General features: G+C 39.6%; 1 protein-coding gene across 13 annotated transcripts in view; it reads left to right on the forward strand.

The window, feature by feature from the left end:
* RBM47 (RNA binding motif protein 47) overlaps positions 1-19,193 on the forward strand; it is a 206,600-nt gene that overhangs the window by 140,367 nt on the left and 47,040 nt on the right. Inside the window, exon 1 of one of the 13 annotated variants that reach the window (XM_008017586.3) lies at positions 14,620-14,685. The exons of the other annotated variants lie outside the window; for them this stretch is intronic. The gene's annotated coding sequence lies outside the window, so the exon portion shown is untranslated. Of the gene's footprint in view, positions 1-14,619; positions 14,686-19,193 lie in introns of those variants that run through there. 13 annotated transcript variants of the gene reach the window in all.

Below are 19,193 nucleotides of genomic sequence, written 5' to 3' on the forward strand. Positions count from 1 at the left end.
GTCCTGGCTAGAAACAAGTACAGCGTTGCATATAGAAGTTATGAGAGTTCACATCCTCATTGCTGTTCTTATGGGAAGAGCATTCAGTCTTTTCCACATTAAGTGTATTAGTCACGGGTTTTTTGTAGATGTTATTTATCAGATTGAAGAAGTTCCCTTCTGCTTTAATATGTTGAGTGTTTTAGTTATGAAAGGTTGGTGCGTTGTATCAAATGCTTTTCTGGGATCTATTCAGATTATTGTGTATAGTTTTTGTCTTTTGTTGATATGGTGTATTGCATTGATTGATTTTCATCTGTCAAACTATCTTGGCATTTCTGGGATAAATCAGACTTGGTCATGTTGCTGAATTCAGTTTGTTAGTATTTAGTTGTGTATTATTAAAAAATCCAAATGCATAAGATGTGTTGATTTGTCATTTTCTTATATCTTTGTATTTTGTATGCCTATAATACTGGCCTCATTGGGAAGTGTTCTAGTCCCTTCTATTTTTTGGAAGAATTTGTGAAGGATTGGTGGTAATTAGACTTTAAAACACTTGATAGAATCCTCCAGAGAAGCCATCTGTTCTTGGGCTTTTCTTTGTGGAAAATGTTTGTGTTACAAATTCAGTGTATTTACTTATACGTCTATTCAGATATTCTATTTCTTCTTGAGTCTATTTTGGCCCTTTGCATCTTTCTAGGAATTTCTCTTCTACATGTAGGTGTTCTAATTTGCTGGCATATAATTGTTCATAGTATTTCTTTGCTATCCTTTTTATTTCTAGAAGGTCAGTAGTGATGTCCCTTCTCTTATCCCTGAGTTTAGTAAGTTGAGTCTTTTCATTGCTTTGTCATTCTAGCTAGTGGTTTGTCAATGTTGTTGCTCTTTTCAAAGAATCAACTTTTGGTTTTATTAACTTTATTTTGTTTTTATAGTCTGTATTTGCTTTATTCCCACCTAAATCATTTTTATTTCCTTCCTTAATCTGTTTCAGATTCATTTTGCTCTTCTTTTTTCTGGTTTCTTTTTTTTTTTTTTTTTTTGAGACGGAGTCTCGCTCTGTTGCCCAGGCTGGAGTGCAGTGGCGCAATCTCAGCTCACTGCAATCTCCACCTCCCGGGTTCACGCCATTCTCCTGCCTCAGCCTCCCGAGTAGCTGGGACTACAGGCGCCCGCCACCCCGCCCAGCTAGTTTTTGTATTTTTTTTAGTAGAGACGGGGTTTCACCGTGTTCGCCAGGATGGTCTCGATCTCCTGACCTCGTGATCCGCCCGTCTCGGCCTCCCAAAGTGCTGGGATTACAGGCTTGAGCCACCGCGCCCGGCCTTTTTTCTGGTTTCTTAAACTGAAAGCTTAGATTGTTTACTATATTTTAACTGTTACCTCCTTTCTCCCAAGCTCCATTTTACAGGACAGTTTGTGAGTATGAATGACCAACACTGAAACAGTCAGGGCATGCAAACTTTCTGCTTTGGGGACAGAGTTAACAGGGCAACTGAATACAGAGTAAAACTGACACACAGCTCTTTCATTATGGTGCAGTCCAGATAGCATTGTGATTCTGGGGCAAAAACTTGGGCTCTGGGGTTTGCGAACCTGGATGTGAATTCTGCATCTGCCACCTAATAGTTGTGAGACTTTAAACACTTATTTAATCTTTGTAAGCCTCAGTTTCCACATCTACAAAATAGAAAGATAATTAGTACCTTATAGGGTTGTTGGGAGGATTAAATGAAATAGCATATGTGAAGCACCCAGAACTGGTGGTAACAACTGTTGAATAAAGAGTAACTATTCTCATCTTGTTGTTGTTAGGTCAGATGGGCCTTTGCTTAGTCAACTCCATGTAAAGTAGCTACAGAGCTTGTTGTTGTGTTTCCATTAGTTTGTACCTCTTTGCCAACCATCTATGACGTCACCTGTATGTACTACCAGGGTGGACCTCACCTGCATTTGCTACCAGGTGCTGAGATACACTTCTCACTGTGGTTGCAAAGCCCAGAATGTTATTTCCAAATGAGCTCTTTTCTCAGACCATTTGCAGGCCTTGTTTATTTGATCATCCACCCATATTATAATGATGATATGAGAACAAATGATGGTATGAGAAGAAAATATTTTCCTAAACAAATTTGAGACATGCTCAGGGTGGAAGTACCATAAATTATGAAAATGGTACTCACTGAAAAGTTCTAATTTTCATTTTATAGCATCTCAAGTTCTCCCCCCACCTCCTTTCCCCCCCCCCCGCTTTTTTTTTTTTTTTTTCTTTCTTTTGAGACAGTCTCGCTTTGTCACCTAGGGTGGAGTGCAGTTGTACAATCTCGGCTCACTGCAGCCTCTGCTCGCTGCAGCCTCTGCCTCCCGGGTTCAAGTGATTCTCGTATCTCAGCCTCCTGAATAGTGGGGATTACAGGTGCATGCCACCACACCAGCTAATTTTGTAGTAGAGACTGGGTTTCACCATGTTGGCCAGGCTGGTCTTGAACTCCTGATCTCAAGTGATCCACCCGCCTCAGCCTCCCAAAGTGCTGGGATTACAGGCATGAGCCACTGCACCCAGCCCAAATGTAAACATTTTTGCTGATATAGTAGGACTCACTGTTTTGATTTCTATCTATTTTAATCAGACAAAGTTTGATTTGAATAAAGTTGAACTATTTTCATGTTTATTCATCATAGAATTTTGTTTTTCTGCAAATTGCCTGCTCATATCTTTGCTCATATGTATTGTGTTGTATTTTTCTTGTTGATATGGAAGCACTCTGGCATATTAAGGAAATTGACTCTTTAATGACACACTCCTAATTGTAGTTTGTCTTTGATTTTGTTTTAATAAATGTTTTAAAATTCCATTTAATGCTTAGTTCTTGGAAAAAGGAAAAGAGTGATTGGGACCAATGTTGAGTTCAATTTGAAATTCAGATAAATAATCAGTTTCTTCCTTAGCTACTGTATTTAGTTTCTAAACTCTCCACACCAAGCTCTTTTTTTTTTTTGGAGACAGGGTCTTGCTCTGTTGTCCAGGCTAGAATGAAGTGGCCCAAACATGGCTCACTACAGTTGGACCTTCTGGGCTCAGGCAGTTCTCCCACCTCAGACCTCCAAGTAGCTGGGACTACAGGTGCACGCCACCATGCCTAGCTAATGTTTGTATTTTTTTCTTTTTTTTGTTTTTACAGATGGGCTTTTACCATGTTGCCCAGGCTGGTCTCAAACCCCTGGACTCACGCAATCCGCCCACCTCGACCTCCCAAAATGCTAGGATTACATGAGCGAGCCACCCTGCCTGGCCTATTTTCTCTCTACAACAGTGCATTCTCATAGTAGTGTTTTGTCCCAATTTTTAAAATTGTTTATTTGAGTACTTATTCAGAATCGTGACTGACACTATCGTTTTCATTAACGCGTCAGATCAAAGTAGTTCTCATTTAATTCTTATAGTAATTTCACCTGGAACTTGGGGACTGGTAATTTTAGCATTGGCGTTTCTAAAAACATACTGTGATAAGCTGCTCCATCACTATTTATTTGGTTTCTTTGTCTATAAAACTAAAGTCAGAGAAACGAGGTGCCTGACAAAGCATTGAGGTGTCAAGGGGCACATACAGATTTCAAATTGGAATCCTGAAACAAACGTGGTAGGAGAACAAAAGAGGGTCCCATCTGCATATTCTTAACTGCTTAGATACAGCAGCTGTCAACTTGGCTTTCCTTTATCCTGACTTTCCAGAGTTGTTCACCAAACAGGTAACAAGATTGAGCTTTAAGTCTTTATTTCATAATGATTCTTCATAAGTTAAATTATCTTATTGTGACTTATGGCTCTATGTTATAAGTAAAAAGTCATTTGACCAACTGTTTGGAATTCTTGTCAATAACAATTACTGAGCACCCATGTTAGTGAATTTCTGTGTGTGTGCACAGGGTGGAGAGAAAAGGTTGAGAGCAAATACCTTGGGTATACTTTGTAAGGAACCATAATCAGCTTGTCATGCAAACATACGACAACTGTGCAAACAAACATTTTTTACAAGAGACAGTCTTAACAAAAACAACAAAAAATAAAAAGAAAACAACAACAACAAAAAAAACAAGAGACAGTCTTAAACTTTGTATATAAGCTTTAATTTTCAAATGTAGAGTCAGAAGCATTGCTGTTTAGGCAATGTTGTGATGAAACAGGAATCGGGTTTGATCCCAAATGACAAATACACAATTGCCGAATATCTAGAAAAGAAGAAATGCTAAAGTGGTGTGGCAGTGAGTAAAGTTGTGTTGAAAAAGATAGATACCTGGATTTAAAAAAGTCCTTTTGGGAGAAGGTCATTCAAGAGGAGAGTTACAAAGGAAAATAAGAATCTGGTAGATAGAGAAGGAAGGAAGGTAGCCTTGGAGATTTTGTGTGTGGGTGTGTATCTGTGAGGTTGAAGGGAACAAAGAGAAATTATGCAGTGATTTGTAATCATAAGTTAACCAGAGATTTGCAGCTCATGATCAAAAGCCTGCAGTGTTATGGATGACCAAGGATCACCTCAAATTCTCTTCATGGGAGTAACATGATCCCAACCATACTTAAGGAAAATGGTTCTTCCTACTGCTTTCAGGATGGTTAGCGGGGAAAGATGTCAGGTAGGAAACCCAACCGGTGGGCGTGGGAGGTTGTGCATGGTTAGTGCTGAACTAAATCAGGAAGAAAGGGAAAGAAAAGAATTGGCAGAATGTAACGATGGATCGAAATGGAGAGAATGAGGGACAGAACAAATAGGTTCATTTTATCAAGTCATTAAAGTTTTGCTGATCAAAGTCATATATGTTACAGATATTTAACATACATGTATTATATATGTATTTTAATCACCCATATTCATATTCTTACTATCCAGAGACAACCACTGTCAATATTTTGTTATATTTTTCTTCATTTGATTACTATAGTATCAGTAGAAATTGCACCGTACATAAAGTTTCTCTACTCTCTTTTTTCTTAAGCTCATATATTGTGAACCTTTACTCATGACATTAAATTCTTCATAAATGTAATTTTTAGTGGCTGGTGTGTCACCATTTATTTAACCATTCCTATAAGGATTGTTTCTCAATGTATTATAAAGAATTTTGAGGTAAACATGATTTTTTTCTTATTTCTTAAGGATAGATTTATAATAACATCATTGCTAAGTAAAAAGAAACATTTCCAAGCTCTTCGAATACACTATGCAATTTCATTTTTAGAAGGGTTTTGATGCTTTCATACTTGTCTTACTGAAGTGTGACACTTAATCACTACTTATTAAGTATTTTAGCTAATTTTGTTGGTTGATTAAAAAGTGATATTGTATTGTATTGTATTTTTGTTCTTTTGAGACGGAGTCTTGCTGTGTCGCCCACGCTGGAGTGCAGTGGCACGATCTCAGCTCACTGCAACCTCTGCCTCCCAGGTTCAAGCAATTCTCCTGTCTCAGCCTCCCGAGTAGCTGGGATTACAGACCTGAGCCACTGCACCCGGCTGCACACCAGTGATCTTAAAAAAACAGAAAAGCTGATCACATCACTTCTCTGCTCAGAATCCTCCAATCAACCAAGGAGAACCTGAAGTCCTCGCCTGGGTGTTATAACGCTCGCATCTGACCCCTGCCTGTCTCGCTCCCTCTGCTTCCACTGCCCCACCCCTTTCTTGTTGTTCTGTTCTTCAGGGACTCCTCTGCCTGTCACCATCCAATCTTTAGAGTCTAGAACAAAGCCACACATAGTAGGATCAATAGCCATTGTTGAACAATTGAGTGACTCTTACAACCAACTCAAAATTGAATGCCTTGCCAAGTTACCATTTGCTCATGAAAATCAGGCTCATTGTGTCTAAATGATTTGCTTCACTAGCATTTTATGTTGTTCTTTTTCCTGAGCTTATACTCCTCGCTAATTTTAGCATCCCATCTAAACTGATCAGCCTTGCAGTTGACCTTTTAAAGAGGTTCTTGTGTTTCTGATTTCACCTGTAATCATTAATAGTGTAACCAGTTTTTATAGATCCATCACAGCTGAAGTTTTAGTGTTTGATTTTTTTTGAATAATTTCAATTACTTCCATATTGCTTTCAAATTTCTTTGACATATCTACTTTTATTTTTCAAAAAATAAGAGCTCCCTTTTCAAAGTGGTAAAAGAATATGTCAAATAGGTAATTAGGCTTAAGAACCCCAAGGTCTTAAGAAGAAAATTTTTCAAAGCTTTTCAGACTCCATGTAACTCATTTAGTAACTTGCCAGCTTTTCAAGCCCCTGATAAGATTCCATTTCCTGGCTGATCATAAAATATGTCTAAAGTTTATTCCACTTTTAGGAATGCTCAATTCTTGAAATAAGGAACATTCTTCTGGAAAGAGGTGTTTTACTTTTTAAATCACAAAGTAAACAATTACAGAGAATATATATTTTGAAGTGTAGGGCTTTGTGATTGCCTCTGTTTGCAGCTTGATGCAATTGTAAATAAGAATGCATGCTAGGCCAGGTGCTTACACCTGTAATCCCAGCACTTTGGAAGGCTGAGGCAGGTGGATCACCTGAGGTCAGGAGTTCAAGACCAGCCTGGCCAACATGGTGAAACCCCGCCTCTACTAAAAATACAAAAATTAGCCGGGTGTGGTGGCGTGCACGTGTAGTCCCAGCTACTTGGGAGGCTGAGATGGGAGAATTGCTTGAACTGGGAAGGCGGAGGTTGTAGTGAGCAGAGATCGCACCACTGCACTCCAGCTTGGGTGACACAGTGAGACTCTGTCTCAAAAAATTAAAAAATAAGATTAAAAAAGGAATGCAAGCTAGTTATACCTCCTCGAGGAAGCTTTCCCCATGGACTCTGATCTATCCTAGCAATGCTCTTCACCTGACTGTGGTGGCTCCCATTGTCTGGATAGCACATGCTGTTCCATTTCACTGTGTATTCTGTATGTTGTAATTATCAGACATTTAATGGTCTCTCCAAGAGGATTATTAGCTCCCAGTTAATAGAAATCACATCATGGCCGGATGCGGTGGCTCACGCCTGTAATTTAATAGAAACCACATCATGGCCTGGCACAGTGGCTCATGCCTGTAATCACAAGCACTTTGGGAGGCCGAGACCGGTGGATCGCCTGACGTCAGAAGTTCGAGACCAGCATGGCCAACATGGCAAAACTCCATCTCTACTAAAAATACAAAAAGTCCGGACGCAGAGGCTCACACCTGTAATCCTAGCACTTTGGGAGACCAGGGCGGGCGGATCACTTGAGGTTAGGAGTTTAAGACCAGCCTGGCCAATATGGCAAAATCCCGTCTCTACCAAAAATATAAAAATTAGCTGGGCATAGTGGCGCACACCTGTAATCCCAGTTACTGCAGAGGCTGAAGCAGGAAAATTGCTTGAACCTGGGAGGCAGAGGTTGCAGTGAGCCGAGATCGTGCTACTGCACTCCAACCTGGGCAACAGAGCGAGAATCCATCTCAAAAAAAAAAGGAAACCACATAATGATCTGGCTTTGACTGAACTTCCCCAGGGCTTGAGTACGTCTCAAAAACAAAACACAACAACAACAACAAAAACAAATAATAATATAATACAAAAATTAACAAGGAATGGTGGCATTCACCTGTAGTCCCAGCTACTCTGGAGCCTGAGGTCTTTGGCTGCACTTCCCCAGGGCTTGAGTACATCTCAGGATGTTATAGAAAGTGCTCCTTAAACACCAATTGGAATGGAAGCGCATAGTACTTGATAAATCCAGAACTTAGGGGATTTTTGTGGCAATTTTGAGGAAATTATTAAGATATCATTTGATTATTAAAGAGTAAAACTCACAGAATACTTGGCAAAACCACACACTTCCTGAGCCCTTGTTCACCTGACTGCCTTGCTCCTCCTGGCTCAGGAGGAAAAATAGCTACTTTTCACATTATGACAATGTAGCTGGCTTTTCTCTAGCGAGTGGAACAAAAGGCTACAATGTTACACATGATTTGTGACTTGCTGATAGGTGTCTTCTCTCTACCAGCATTCAATGTTTATTCTGAACTTTCTCTTTTTAAGATGAAGAAGTCTGTTAAAACTACCACAGAATCTATGAGGTAAATACTGATCATTACTTAGCTTATCAGATGCTACATTTTGCTATGTTAGAGGGACAGACAGAAAGGGATGGCCATGAAATCTAGCAGTTTCAAAGAATTAATGGAGAGTGCTGCCTCAGATAGAGGAAGGGCTTAGAGAGAAAATGTGAAGAGAATTCTCTTTAGATTCAAATTAAATTTTGTGGCTTTCTTAAGTTATGCTTTCATTCATCGAACATTAAAGGGTTTCCTACTTAGCTCCAAAGATGTCATCTCAAAGTCCCAAAGTTTCTCTGGTTTAGTACAGAAATTCCTGTCCCTGGCAGGCTGACAGAGCAGCAAGGTGAAACATGGTAGGTAGATAGAGAGGTAGCTAATTAGGAGGAAAGAAAGAAGATTATCTACTTAGCTCACGGCAGTAACGTATGATGTCTAAGAGCCAGAATGCCTAGGTTTGGATCCTCACTTCATTATTTGCTGACTGTTGGTCTTGGAACAATTACTTTATTTCTTGTTTTCTCATCTATAAAATGGAGATGAGACTGGGTGCCGTGGCTCACGGCTATAATCCTAACACTTTGGGAGGCCGAGGCGGGTGGATCACCTGAGGTCGGGAGTTCGAGACCAGCCTAACCAATGTGATGAAACCCTGTGTCTACTGAAAATACAAAAATTAGCCAGGCATGGTGGCGGACACCTGTAATCCCAGCTACTCAGGAGGCTGAGGCAGGAGAATCACTTGAACCCGGGAGGTGGAGGTAGCAGTGAGCCGAGATTATGGAACTGCACTCCAGCCTGGGCAGTAAGAGTGAGACTCCGTCTCAAAAAAAAAAGGAGATGATACTAGTACCTGCCTCAACCATGTATGGAGATTGCATGTGTTAATATATGTGAAATGCTTAAAAGAGTACCTGGTGAAGGAAAGGGGCTGTATATAGGAGTTAGCTACAGTTATTTTATTACAGATGGAAGTGATGAATTGAAGTGGCTGCCTCCCACATGTACTCTTGTCAGTGTTGGATGTAGCACACATGGGTGCTTGAAGTCTGTGGGCTTTATGACTGCCCATTACACAAGAAAGTAGGCAACACACACTGATTGTGCTTTGGTGATAAATTTAAATTTATATTATCCTGAAAAGGTTGATCCCCACCCACTCTCATCCCTTCCTTCTTCCTCTTTGAGTCAGTCTCGCCCCATCAGCGAACCTTTCTAAGGGATAGGGATTTGGTCCAGTAGGTGAGCACTCAGGGTGGGCCCAAAGACTGTGATTTAAAGAGGGTAGAGGGAATGGGAATAAGACGGAGTGAGGGTGAGTGGAGATCCCAGAGCAGCCCACAGCCTAGCCATTTTAAACTATCTGAAGTTCCTGCAAACTCGAGAAAGACATGGGAAATCAGGTTTGCTTCAAAATCATTATCCAAAAGCATTATGTTTTCTCTTGGATTTTTTTCTGTAGTTCCTGTACCAGGATCCTACCACTTTATTTGAGATGGCAGCTGCCTTGCCTATTTTCTTTCTTTCTTTCTTTCTTCTTTTCCTTTTTTTTTTTTTTTTTTTTTTTTTGAGACGGAGTTTCACTCTTGTTGCCCAGGCTGGAGTGCAATGGCACGATCTTGGCTTACTGCAACCTCTGCCTCCCAGGTTCAAGTGATTCTCTTGCCTCAGCCTCCTGAGTAGCTGGGATTACAGATGCCTGCCATCATGCCCAGCTAATTTTTAAATTTATAGTAGAGACAGGGTTTTACCATGTTGGCCAGGCTGGTCTTGAACTCATGACCTCAGGTGATCCGCCCGCCTCGGCCTCCCAAAGTGCTGGGATTACTGGTGTAAGCCACCGCACCCGGCCTGCCTTGCCTCTTTTCACATTGAATAGCCACTAGCATGTAAGCAAGAAGTACTTGATATATAATTTTTTTTTTTTTTTTTTTAAGATGGCAGTTCTCACTCTGTTGCCGAGGCTGGAGTGCAGTGGTGCAATCACCGCTTACTGCAACCTTGACCTCCTGAGCTCAAGCGATCCCCCTACCTCAGCCTCCTGAGTAGCTGGGACCACAGGTGTGCACCACCACACCTGGCTAAGACATGTGATTTAAATGAGTTTATATTAGTAGCATATCCCATGAAAAATCGAATGGATTAGCATGCTTAATTTTTATAGCTAATAAATGGTAAATACAGTTTCCCTTATAATTCAGAGATTATGCAGACATAACCTCCCCCCCGCCACCCAACACACACATTTCTATTCTCCTACCCTGATGTTTTTTCCTCCTTAGTTCTTTCACAATCTAGCATACTATATATTTTACTGATGCATTCATTTAATGCCTGACTCCCCTGTGAGACTATGGTGTTCATGAGGGTAGATTTTGTCTGTTTTGCTCACTCCTGTAGCCCCAGTACCTAGACCCGTGTCAGGCACTTTGAAGGGATGAAATATACAAATGTTAGTTACCTTTATAATTTTAATCTTTAAAACAGTTGTACCTCTGGGCACAATGGTGCATACTGTAGTCCCAGCTACTTGGGAGGCTGAGGAAGGAGGATCACTTGAGCCCAGGAGTTCTAGACCAGCCTGAGCAACATAGTTAGAAACAAAAATAAGTAAATAAACTTATTTTCATAGCTAGAAACAAAAATAAGTAAATAAACCAAGGACACTGATTGAAAAGGTACCATTTTATTTTTATTTATTTATTTATTTATTTATTTATTTTTGAGACAGGATCTCACTCTGTCATCCAGGCTGGAATGCAGTAAGGCAGTCATGGCTCACTGCAGCCTCAACCTCCCAGGCTCAAACAAACAATTTTCCCGAGTAGCTGGGACCACAGGCATATGTCACCATGCCCTGCTAATTTTTTTATTATTTGTATAGATGGGGTCTCACTATGTTGCCCAGGCTGGCCCTGCACTCCTGGTCTCAAGCAATCCTCCTATCTTGGCCTCCAAAAGTGCTGGGATTATTATCCAGCCTACCATTTAAAATTTTAAAAGGACAACCCACAGATCTTTCCTAATGTCCAGATAAGGACAATATCACATATGACAATGTCCATTGTTTAATTCTTCCTTCTCTGTGACTGTTGATGCTATAATAGGATAACAGACAAATTAACAGAAAGAAAATACTATGGTGCTTTAATCATATAGGCTTGTGGATACTGCTTTATACTTCATCTGTTTTTCAATACCAGTTAATTAGCTTCTTAGCGAGCTATTATTGCTGATACCACTAATACAGTTATGTGATTTCATTATCAGTGTTTGACACCTTTTCAGGTAAAAGCTACTATCTGAATGTCTATGCACACACATATGTGCAATTTCTTTTATGCTTTAGTCATGTGTTAAAACAATAAACAATTTCAGCAAAGGCTTGAAATTCTAAATAGTGTCAAATATACTTGTGGAAAATGATATGCTACTATTATATACAAAAGCAAACACACACTCACATAATCTTTGCATTGGCTATAGTTTAGCTTTTAGATAAATTAAACTAAAAAGTAGGCTGGGCATGGTGGCTAGATAACTTGAGCCTAGCAGTTCGAGACCAGCCTGGGTAACACAGCAAGACCTGTCTCTAATAATAATAAAGTAATAAAAATAATAATGACTCTCTTACCAGGATGCCACAATGGCCTTAATAGATCCTGTCTAAAATAGACCACATAATCATGTCTTACTGTGCTCCATTTCCTCCTCTCCTGGACCTGAGTCCTGTTTCTTACTCGTTTTTCCAAATCTACCTCAGAGCTTATCTCGTCCCAGGCTTCTATTTTGCGTCTATACTTTTTTTTTCTTTTCTCCACAGCCTCAGACCTCAGAACTGCTCTCATTCTACTCTAAATCAAAGATGCTTTGTGAAAGACAAAGGATCACTCCTCCAGGGATGATTTAAGCTTGTTGCAAGCCAGAACTATACAGAAGTTAATGTGGCCGAGAACGGTGGCTCATGCCTGTAATCCCAGCACTTTGGGAGGCTGAGGCAGGCGGATCACCTGAGGTTGGGAGTTCGAGACCAGCCTGACCAACATGATGAAACCCTGTCTCTACTAAAAATACAAAATTATCCAGGCATGGTGGTGCATGCCTGTAATCCCAGCTACTCAGGAGGCCAAGGCAGGAGAATCACTTTAACCCAGGAGGCGGAGGTTGCAGTGAGCCAAGATAGCGCCATTGCCCTCCAACCTGGGAAATAAGAGTAAAACTCCATCTTAAAAGGAAACACAAGAAGTTAACATGGCTCATGTAGCATGACTTTTCTACTATGATGCACATTAGCCTATACAGAGGCCTGTGTACTAGGAGCCACTTTTACTACCAGTAGAAGGGGTGACTTGCTTTTTCTGTGTACTTTTCTATATTTTTTGCGCTTGTTAAAACTAGTGTGTATATGTGCACATATTTTTTAAATTAACTTTGTTCAAAGCCGAGGCAGGAAAAATTTGCTCATTTTTTGTTTAGGGCAGCCTATAATTGTAATTGTTGTTTTCAGGTATTCAGTGAAAAATTGCCTTCTCCTTACTCCCTTAGTCTTAAAATTCATCATCCTGAGATGGTTTATTTCCTATGTTTTTGTCTAAGTTATTTTTTGGTAACATTTAGTATAGAAACACACGTGCACACACTCACACCAAACCTAAATTTCAAAATACTCTCTTTCTAATGCTTAAAACATGCCAGAACGTTTTCTTATATAATATACTCAATTACTGTTATAGAAAAACAGATTTTCTGTGTCCCATTTGTAGTCAAGATGAATTTAAATTTGTCTAAAATCAGTTTTTGAAAACACTGCCTTAGTAACTAAGGATTGCTTCAGGGTTCCTTCAGCCAGATCATAGCGATCTAGTTTTATATAATATTTAACATAGTTATAATCTTAGACTTGTTTTGGATTTTGACCCTATGTTAACTTGTTGATAATTTATAGTCACTGTCAATAGCTATTATTTTATATAGGAGTAATAAAACTGTCTTTTTAAAAAAATATATGGGTAGATGAATAGATTGAAAATGTTCTTGTCATTCTGGCCGTTTTTTGTTTGTTTGTTTGTTTGTTTTTTGAGATGGAGTCTCACTGTATCTCAAAAAACTTTTGTTTTTTGAGATGGCGCCAGCTTGGCTCACTGCAACCTCTGCCTCCTGGGTTCAAGCGATTCTCGTGCCTCAGCCTTCCGAGTAGCTGGGATTACAGGAGCCCGCCACCACACCCGCGTAATTTTTGTGTGTTTCGTGGAGAGAGGGTTTCACCATGTTGGCCAGGCTGATCTCGAACTCCTAACCTCAAGTGATCCACCCGCCTCTGCCTCCCAAAGTGCTGGGATGACAGGCACGAGCTACCACACCCGGCCCATTCTGGCCTTTTTACTTCCAACTCTGGCTCCTTCAGATTACTAAGGTTTAATTGAATAAGGTTAACAATGATACAGTGATGACTCAGGGAAAACTGGGGACCATATTTTTTTTGAAATTTTTGTTTTAGGAGCAGTTAGTTTCTCCTTCCTCTCTTAATGTGCTGCAGAGCTCACTTTAATCCCGATGCAGAGGACACAGAAGTCACATTGCTTTCAGGACCTCCTCTAGGGCAGCTTCAGCTCCCTTTTCCTCTAAGCTTCCAATTGCCTGAACTGACAAACTTAGCCTCCAGAGAGACTTTCGATGAGGTTCCACCCCATAACTGCTTGAAAAGGAGTGTGTTTACTCAGCCTAAGTGCTTCAGGTCCTCCTGATCCGTTGTTATGTACAGATGGTTTTATTATCATAAATCCTGCTGTACTGCCTGCTTCTCTTTCATTCTATGCCTCTTCTACTTGTCTCCACTTCTTAATCAATTTCTAGCTCCAGACTGATAAACTAAAATAAGGTGAGGGTTTGGTTCATGTGTAATTTTTTCCTATTTTTTTTTCTGCCAGACTGATCATCATAAACATGATTGTTGATAGTCTTTTAGACACAGAGTACCTACCCCAGAGATAATGAGAAGGGGAAAAAGCAACACTTGCTAAAAATATAACATTTCTAAGAAATCCTAGTAACACTTTTTGAGTATTTTCTATATGCCAGGAGCTTTTCTAAGCACTTTACATATATTTATTTATATAATCCCAACAGCCTAGATGAGGTAGGCATTGTTGTTTTTTATCTCTGCATGTAGCTGTACAAACGTAATGGGCATCTATCTGGTTCTAGGATGGTGGATTTTGAAAAATCATTTGTTTCCTTATGGTCATTATTTGGGTTTGAATAAAATATTTCTGTTAAACGTCCCTCCTCTATGAACTGGCAAAGTTTTTGTCTTCTTGAGCCTTCCCTAAATCCATCAGTTGCAGTAGGGTTTCCATTCCGTTTCAGGTTGCTGTTGAGCATTTTGTATGTGGCAGTTTTAACACCTCCCTTCTTTCTGTACCACCCACTCAAGCTCATTCCAGGTGCCCTTAGCACGTGACTCCCAAGGCATTAAGTGGTCAAAGCTCATTTCGTTGACCAATGAGGAGCCCTGTGCCATGTATAACAGAGTTACACAGCTCCTGGTATTGGGAGCGAAGGTTGCTTGAGCAAAGCTTTCGTTACAGTTAGCCTGTCGCAGCCAGATCAAGATTGGAAAGGTAGGGGAAACCTTATTTGTTTTAACTGAAGAGAAGAAGAAATAATTGTGTTTGGTTAAAGCAATTTAGATCAGGCCAGATAAACAAATGATCCATATTGTTCATTTTTTAATTGAAGACCAAAAAAAAAAAAAAATTGGAAGTTGGTAAGAATTTCAACTGCTGCACAGTCTGCCTTACCGGCAGTAAAACCAAAATTCTTAAGTTAAAAACATTTTTTTAAAAATCAGTTCATCTAACAGCTTTTCACTTTATATGCTTGAAAAATCTAGATCTTCACAGTATTGTTGTTGTTTTATAGTTTCCTGTTATTTAAACCATGGGGTAAGAAGCAGGAATTTATCAGCAATGTCACCCATATTTGTTTTTTAAAGCCATTTCAGAGTCAGTGTTTAGAGAAGGAAATTGTAATTTTAAGATGTGAAAATTAAAATAAGGAAAAGTTAATGGAATTAACTTTATGATAATTAGCATATAAAGGTTGACAATGAGGAAATTTCCTCTCAGAGAAAAGTTCTTGTATAAGAAGACTCTTATCATTGTTTTCAAACCAATAGTTAAATTTATGAAATGGAATTATTTAGGTGTAGGTTATATGCTTTAAGCAGTAACATTAGTTTCACTTTCATTATAAGCAATAGTTTAGTTATATTTTATATGCTATTCAAAATTTGTTAATATCTCAAATGACCAGAGAAGTAGAATCTTTAATCACTTCTCTCTGTCTGTCACTGGAGCAATTTGAATAGCATTTGAAGTAGAAGCTAATCCTTTAAAGAAAAATGCTCCTCTCTCTTAATGAACCCTTCTCCCTCCTCATTATGATGAATCAATGTTGCAACAAAATGTATATGTGAGAAATGCATATTCTTATACTTATTTATTAGCCTACATCTGATATTTAGTGTCAAAAGATAAGTTTGGGTTCAAAGAAAAGTGTAACTGGTTTTTCCTGATTGCTTTTTTCCAAAGATGGCTTAATACGGGTCTGTATTTTATAACAGAGATTAGGTAATACGTTTATTTTAAAATGTGACAAATGAGAGATGGCACCATTTGATTAAAAATGTATTTAAGTGTTTCGTTTTAAACTCTACTTTGGTCTAATTTGTAAAGAGAATTTTTTAATGTACATATCACAAAGTATTAAATGTCCAAGAATTTCAGTTATTGCAGATTCCGTTTTCCTATTTTGACATACTCATTTAAAAAGACTTGCATCCTGAAACTGTATACTTGTATTAGATTTGTTCCAAATGCCTTTTTGTAAGACGCCTGCCACTCTCAAGATCCTCATTATTTATGTCTTTTACTCTGGTTGACTCTCTAGGGGAGGTGGGTGTGGGGGGCGACCGACAGTCACAGTGTTAACTATTCACAGTGGAGAACACTTGCTAGCCACCTTCCCCTGTATAAGTCAATGCTGCTTCTCAATTCCAAGCTAAGGTTCAAAGGTTTAGACCAGCTTCACAGATCAGAGGTCAGGTACGAATTGCTGCAATTTGTAGTTCAATTCTGCCGATATGACAGAATTTCACAGCTATGATGATTGCTTTCTCCACTTCTGCACAGAGGCCAGCCTGGGCAGTTAACAGCCTAATTTGTACAAGTCAGCCCTCGGCACCCGAGTTTAATGAGTAACTAGCTGGTGCCTTAGGTTTCACTGGTACAAGGTGCATATGATAAAAAGGGTCAAATGTCAGTGCACAAAGACGGAGTGGGGAGGGGCGTGATAATCTCATCACCACCATCTATGAATCATATGTAAAGATTCAGTAATTTGTGTTTGTTTGTAAAATTATATTTCCACTGTAAGAATGGTAGTATGTTCATTTTCTTTGCTATTTGAAGGAGGTAGATAATTTTGTTAGGTGTTAGCAAGAAAGAACTGTCTGATTAGAGATTACTAACTAAGCAGTAAAAAGTGAAATTGCAGTTTTGTTTACTCATTTCACGGGGTCTCTGAGTTCTCAAAAACTTTCTCAAATGTGGTAGTTTTTTAAGAAGCTAGGAAACAAGTCAGAATACCAGGTATTTCTGAGCCCATGATATTTATGCCTATCTGATATTCTCTATTCGTCACCCAAAAAGTTGAACTCCTATCTGTATTTCTAACCGAGGCTGAGAATATAATTTACTGTTTAAAGCTGGAATATTGGGGTCCTTGAAAAAATTCCTATCTGGTGGGCCTTAACAATTCATGAACTTGCCATTCAGTTTTACCCCCTCATGTTGACACTGAAGCTGTAATAGAATGCATATAGAATCATTTGTCATTTTTGTTATAGCACAAATTTCAGCGTTCTACTCTTCCAAACTGGAGTGCAGCAGCAATTGGATTCTTCCATAGAAGGCAGGCCTGGGGTTTGAACTCCAGCTTCTTCACTTCCAACTAAGGGACCTTAACACATGGGCAGCCTCATTGGACCTCAGTTCTGGCATCTCCAGAATGAGTAGAATCATAGATCTTGCTTCATGAGGTTGTAGCAATGATTAAATAAGATGATGTATGTGGAGTGCTTAGTGCTGTACCTAGTGCATGATAAACATTCAATGAATGTTGATGGTAATTACTATCATTAATATGATTATGTTACTTAGGTTGTGAGTTCACCTAGCCTACCACATATACCATCTCAATTTGGTTCAGACTGGGTCTTGGCTCTGTTCATTTCATGAGGGACATAGTTGGATGGGGCATAGGATAAGGTGATTTGGGAATGTTCCAGGATGCATTTCTTTTGAATGTCATGGGGAAGCTTATAAAATTCCTCCATTTCAAGTCTAGCACTCTTTTAGATGCTATCTTTTTTCTTTAGCTGATTTGCTGTCACATGGCAAAAGCTGTACAAGGAGGTAAATCCAAATTATCTGGTTTCCTTCGAGAGCTCCTTTATTCTGCCAAGCAGTGAAAAACATTTGAGTTAAAAAAAAAAAAATCCATAAATGATACCTTACCAGTGGGCTAAATTCTATCCTTGTTTTTTTATATATATATATATTACACTTACTAGAATTCATGCTTTCCAGAAATGCCAGAAATGAAAATATTAAATTGATTCTTTTTTCATTCCACTGTTTTCATTTTAGTCCTATGGAATGTATCAATAGCATTTGAAGAAAAACATGATTTTTTTTTTTTTTTTTTTTGAGATGGAGCATCACTCTTGTTGCCCAGGCTAGAGTGCAATGGCGTGATCTCATCTTACTGCAACCTATGCCTCCCAGGTTTAAGCAATTCTCCTGCCTTAGCTGGGATTACAGGCATGCGCCATCATGCCTGGGTAATTTTTTGTATTTAGTAGAGACAGGGTTTCACCATGTTCGTCAGGCTGGTCTCAAACTCTTGACCTCAGGTGATGCACTCACCTTCGCCTCCCAAAGTGCTGAAATTACAGGCATGAGCGACTGCACCTGGCAAAAAACGTGATTTTTAACTATTAATGACAATATAAAAATTATATGCTTGGCATTAAAAAGGTAGTAACAATATATCAGACTAATTAAACAATTAAGTGCCTACTATTGCTTTGGATTGGGTGTGGAACTCTAGGATTCTAGTTATGAGTCAGATCTAGATTCTTCCCTGGTAGAGTTTAAAACTGACTCAAGATGACTAGCATTACAGCAATTACTATAATGCTAAAGCAAAGAAAATTGCCAACAGTCTACCATTTTTGTCCTACAAAATAGCGATTTTATACGGTTCAACCTAGTGCTATATGAAGGATTATATGATGTTGGGGGAGCATATCATGGGGGGCAGCAGGAATAGTTTTGTAGAAGGAATGAAGTTTGGGATGAGTGCAAGCTGGCTAGACAGGGGAATTGGTGAGGGCTGAAATATTGGAACAGCATATGTAACGGGGAAAGTAACACAAGATGAGGCTGGAGGAGGACCTGGAGTCTCTTTATAGGCCTTACAGACCTTACAAAGGATACAAACTTAGTCTAAGGGCAATGGGAGGAGAGTATAGGGATTTAAGCAGAAGGGTGATAAAACCCCTTTTTTTTTTTTTTTTTTTTGAGACGAAGTTTTCCTTTTGTCACCCAGGCTAGAGTGCCTGGCATGATCTCAGCTTACTGCAGCCTCCGCCTCCCGGATTCAAGCAATTCTGTCACAGCCTCCTGAGTAGCTAGGATTACAGGCGTGTGCCGCCACACCCGGCTAATTTTGTTTTTTTTTTTTTTTTTTTGAGACGGAGTCTTGCTCTGTAGCCCCGGCTGGACTGCAGTGGCCGGATCTCAGCTCACTGCAAGCTCCGCCTCCCGGGTTTATGCCATTCTCCTGCCTCAGCCTCCGGAGTAGCTGGGACTACAGGCGCCCGCCACCTCGCCCGGCTAGTTTTTTGTATTTTTAGTAGAGACAGGGTTTCACCGTGTTAGCCAGGATGGTCTCGATCTCCTGACCTCGTGATCCGCCCGTCTCGGCCTCCCAAAGTGCTAGGATTACAGGCTTGAGCCACCGCGCCCGGCCTGTATTTTTAGTAGGGAGAGGGTTTTGCCGT

The sequence above is a fragment of the Chlorocebus sabaeus genome, chromosome 27 (assembly GCF_047675955.1).
Source record: "Chlorocebus sabaeus isolate Y175 chromosome 27, mChlSab1.0.hap1, whole genome shotgun sequence".
In the NCBI taxonomy this organism is placed as follows: Eukaryota; Metazoa; Chordata; class Mammalia; order Primates; family Cercopithecidae; genus Chlorocebus; species Chlorocebus sabaeus.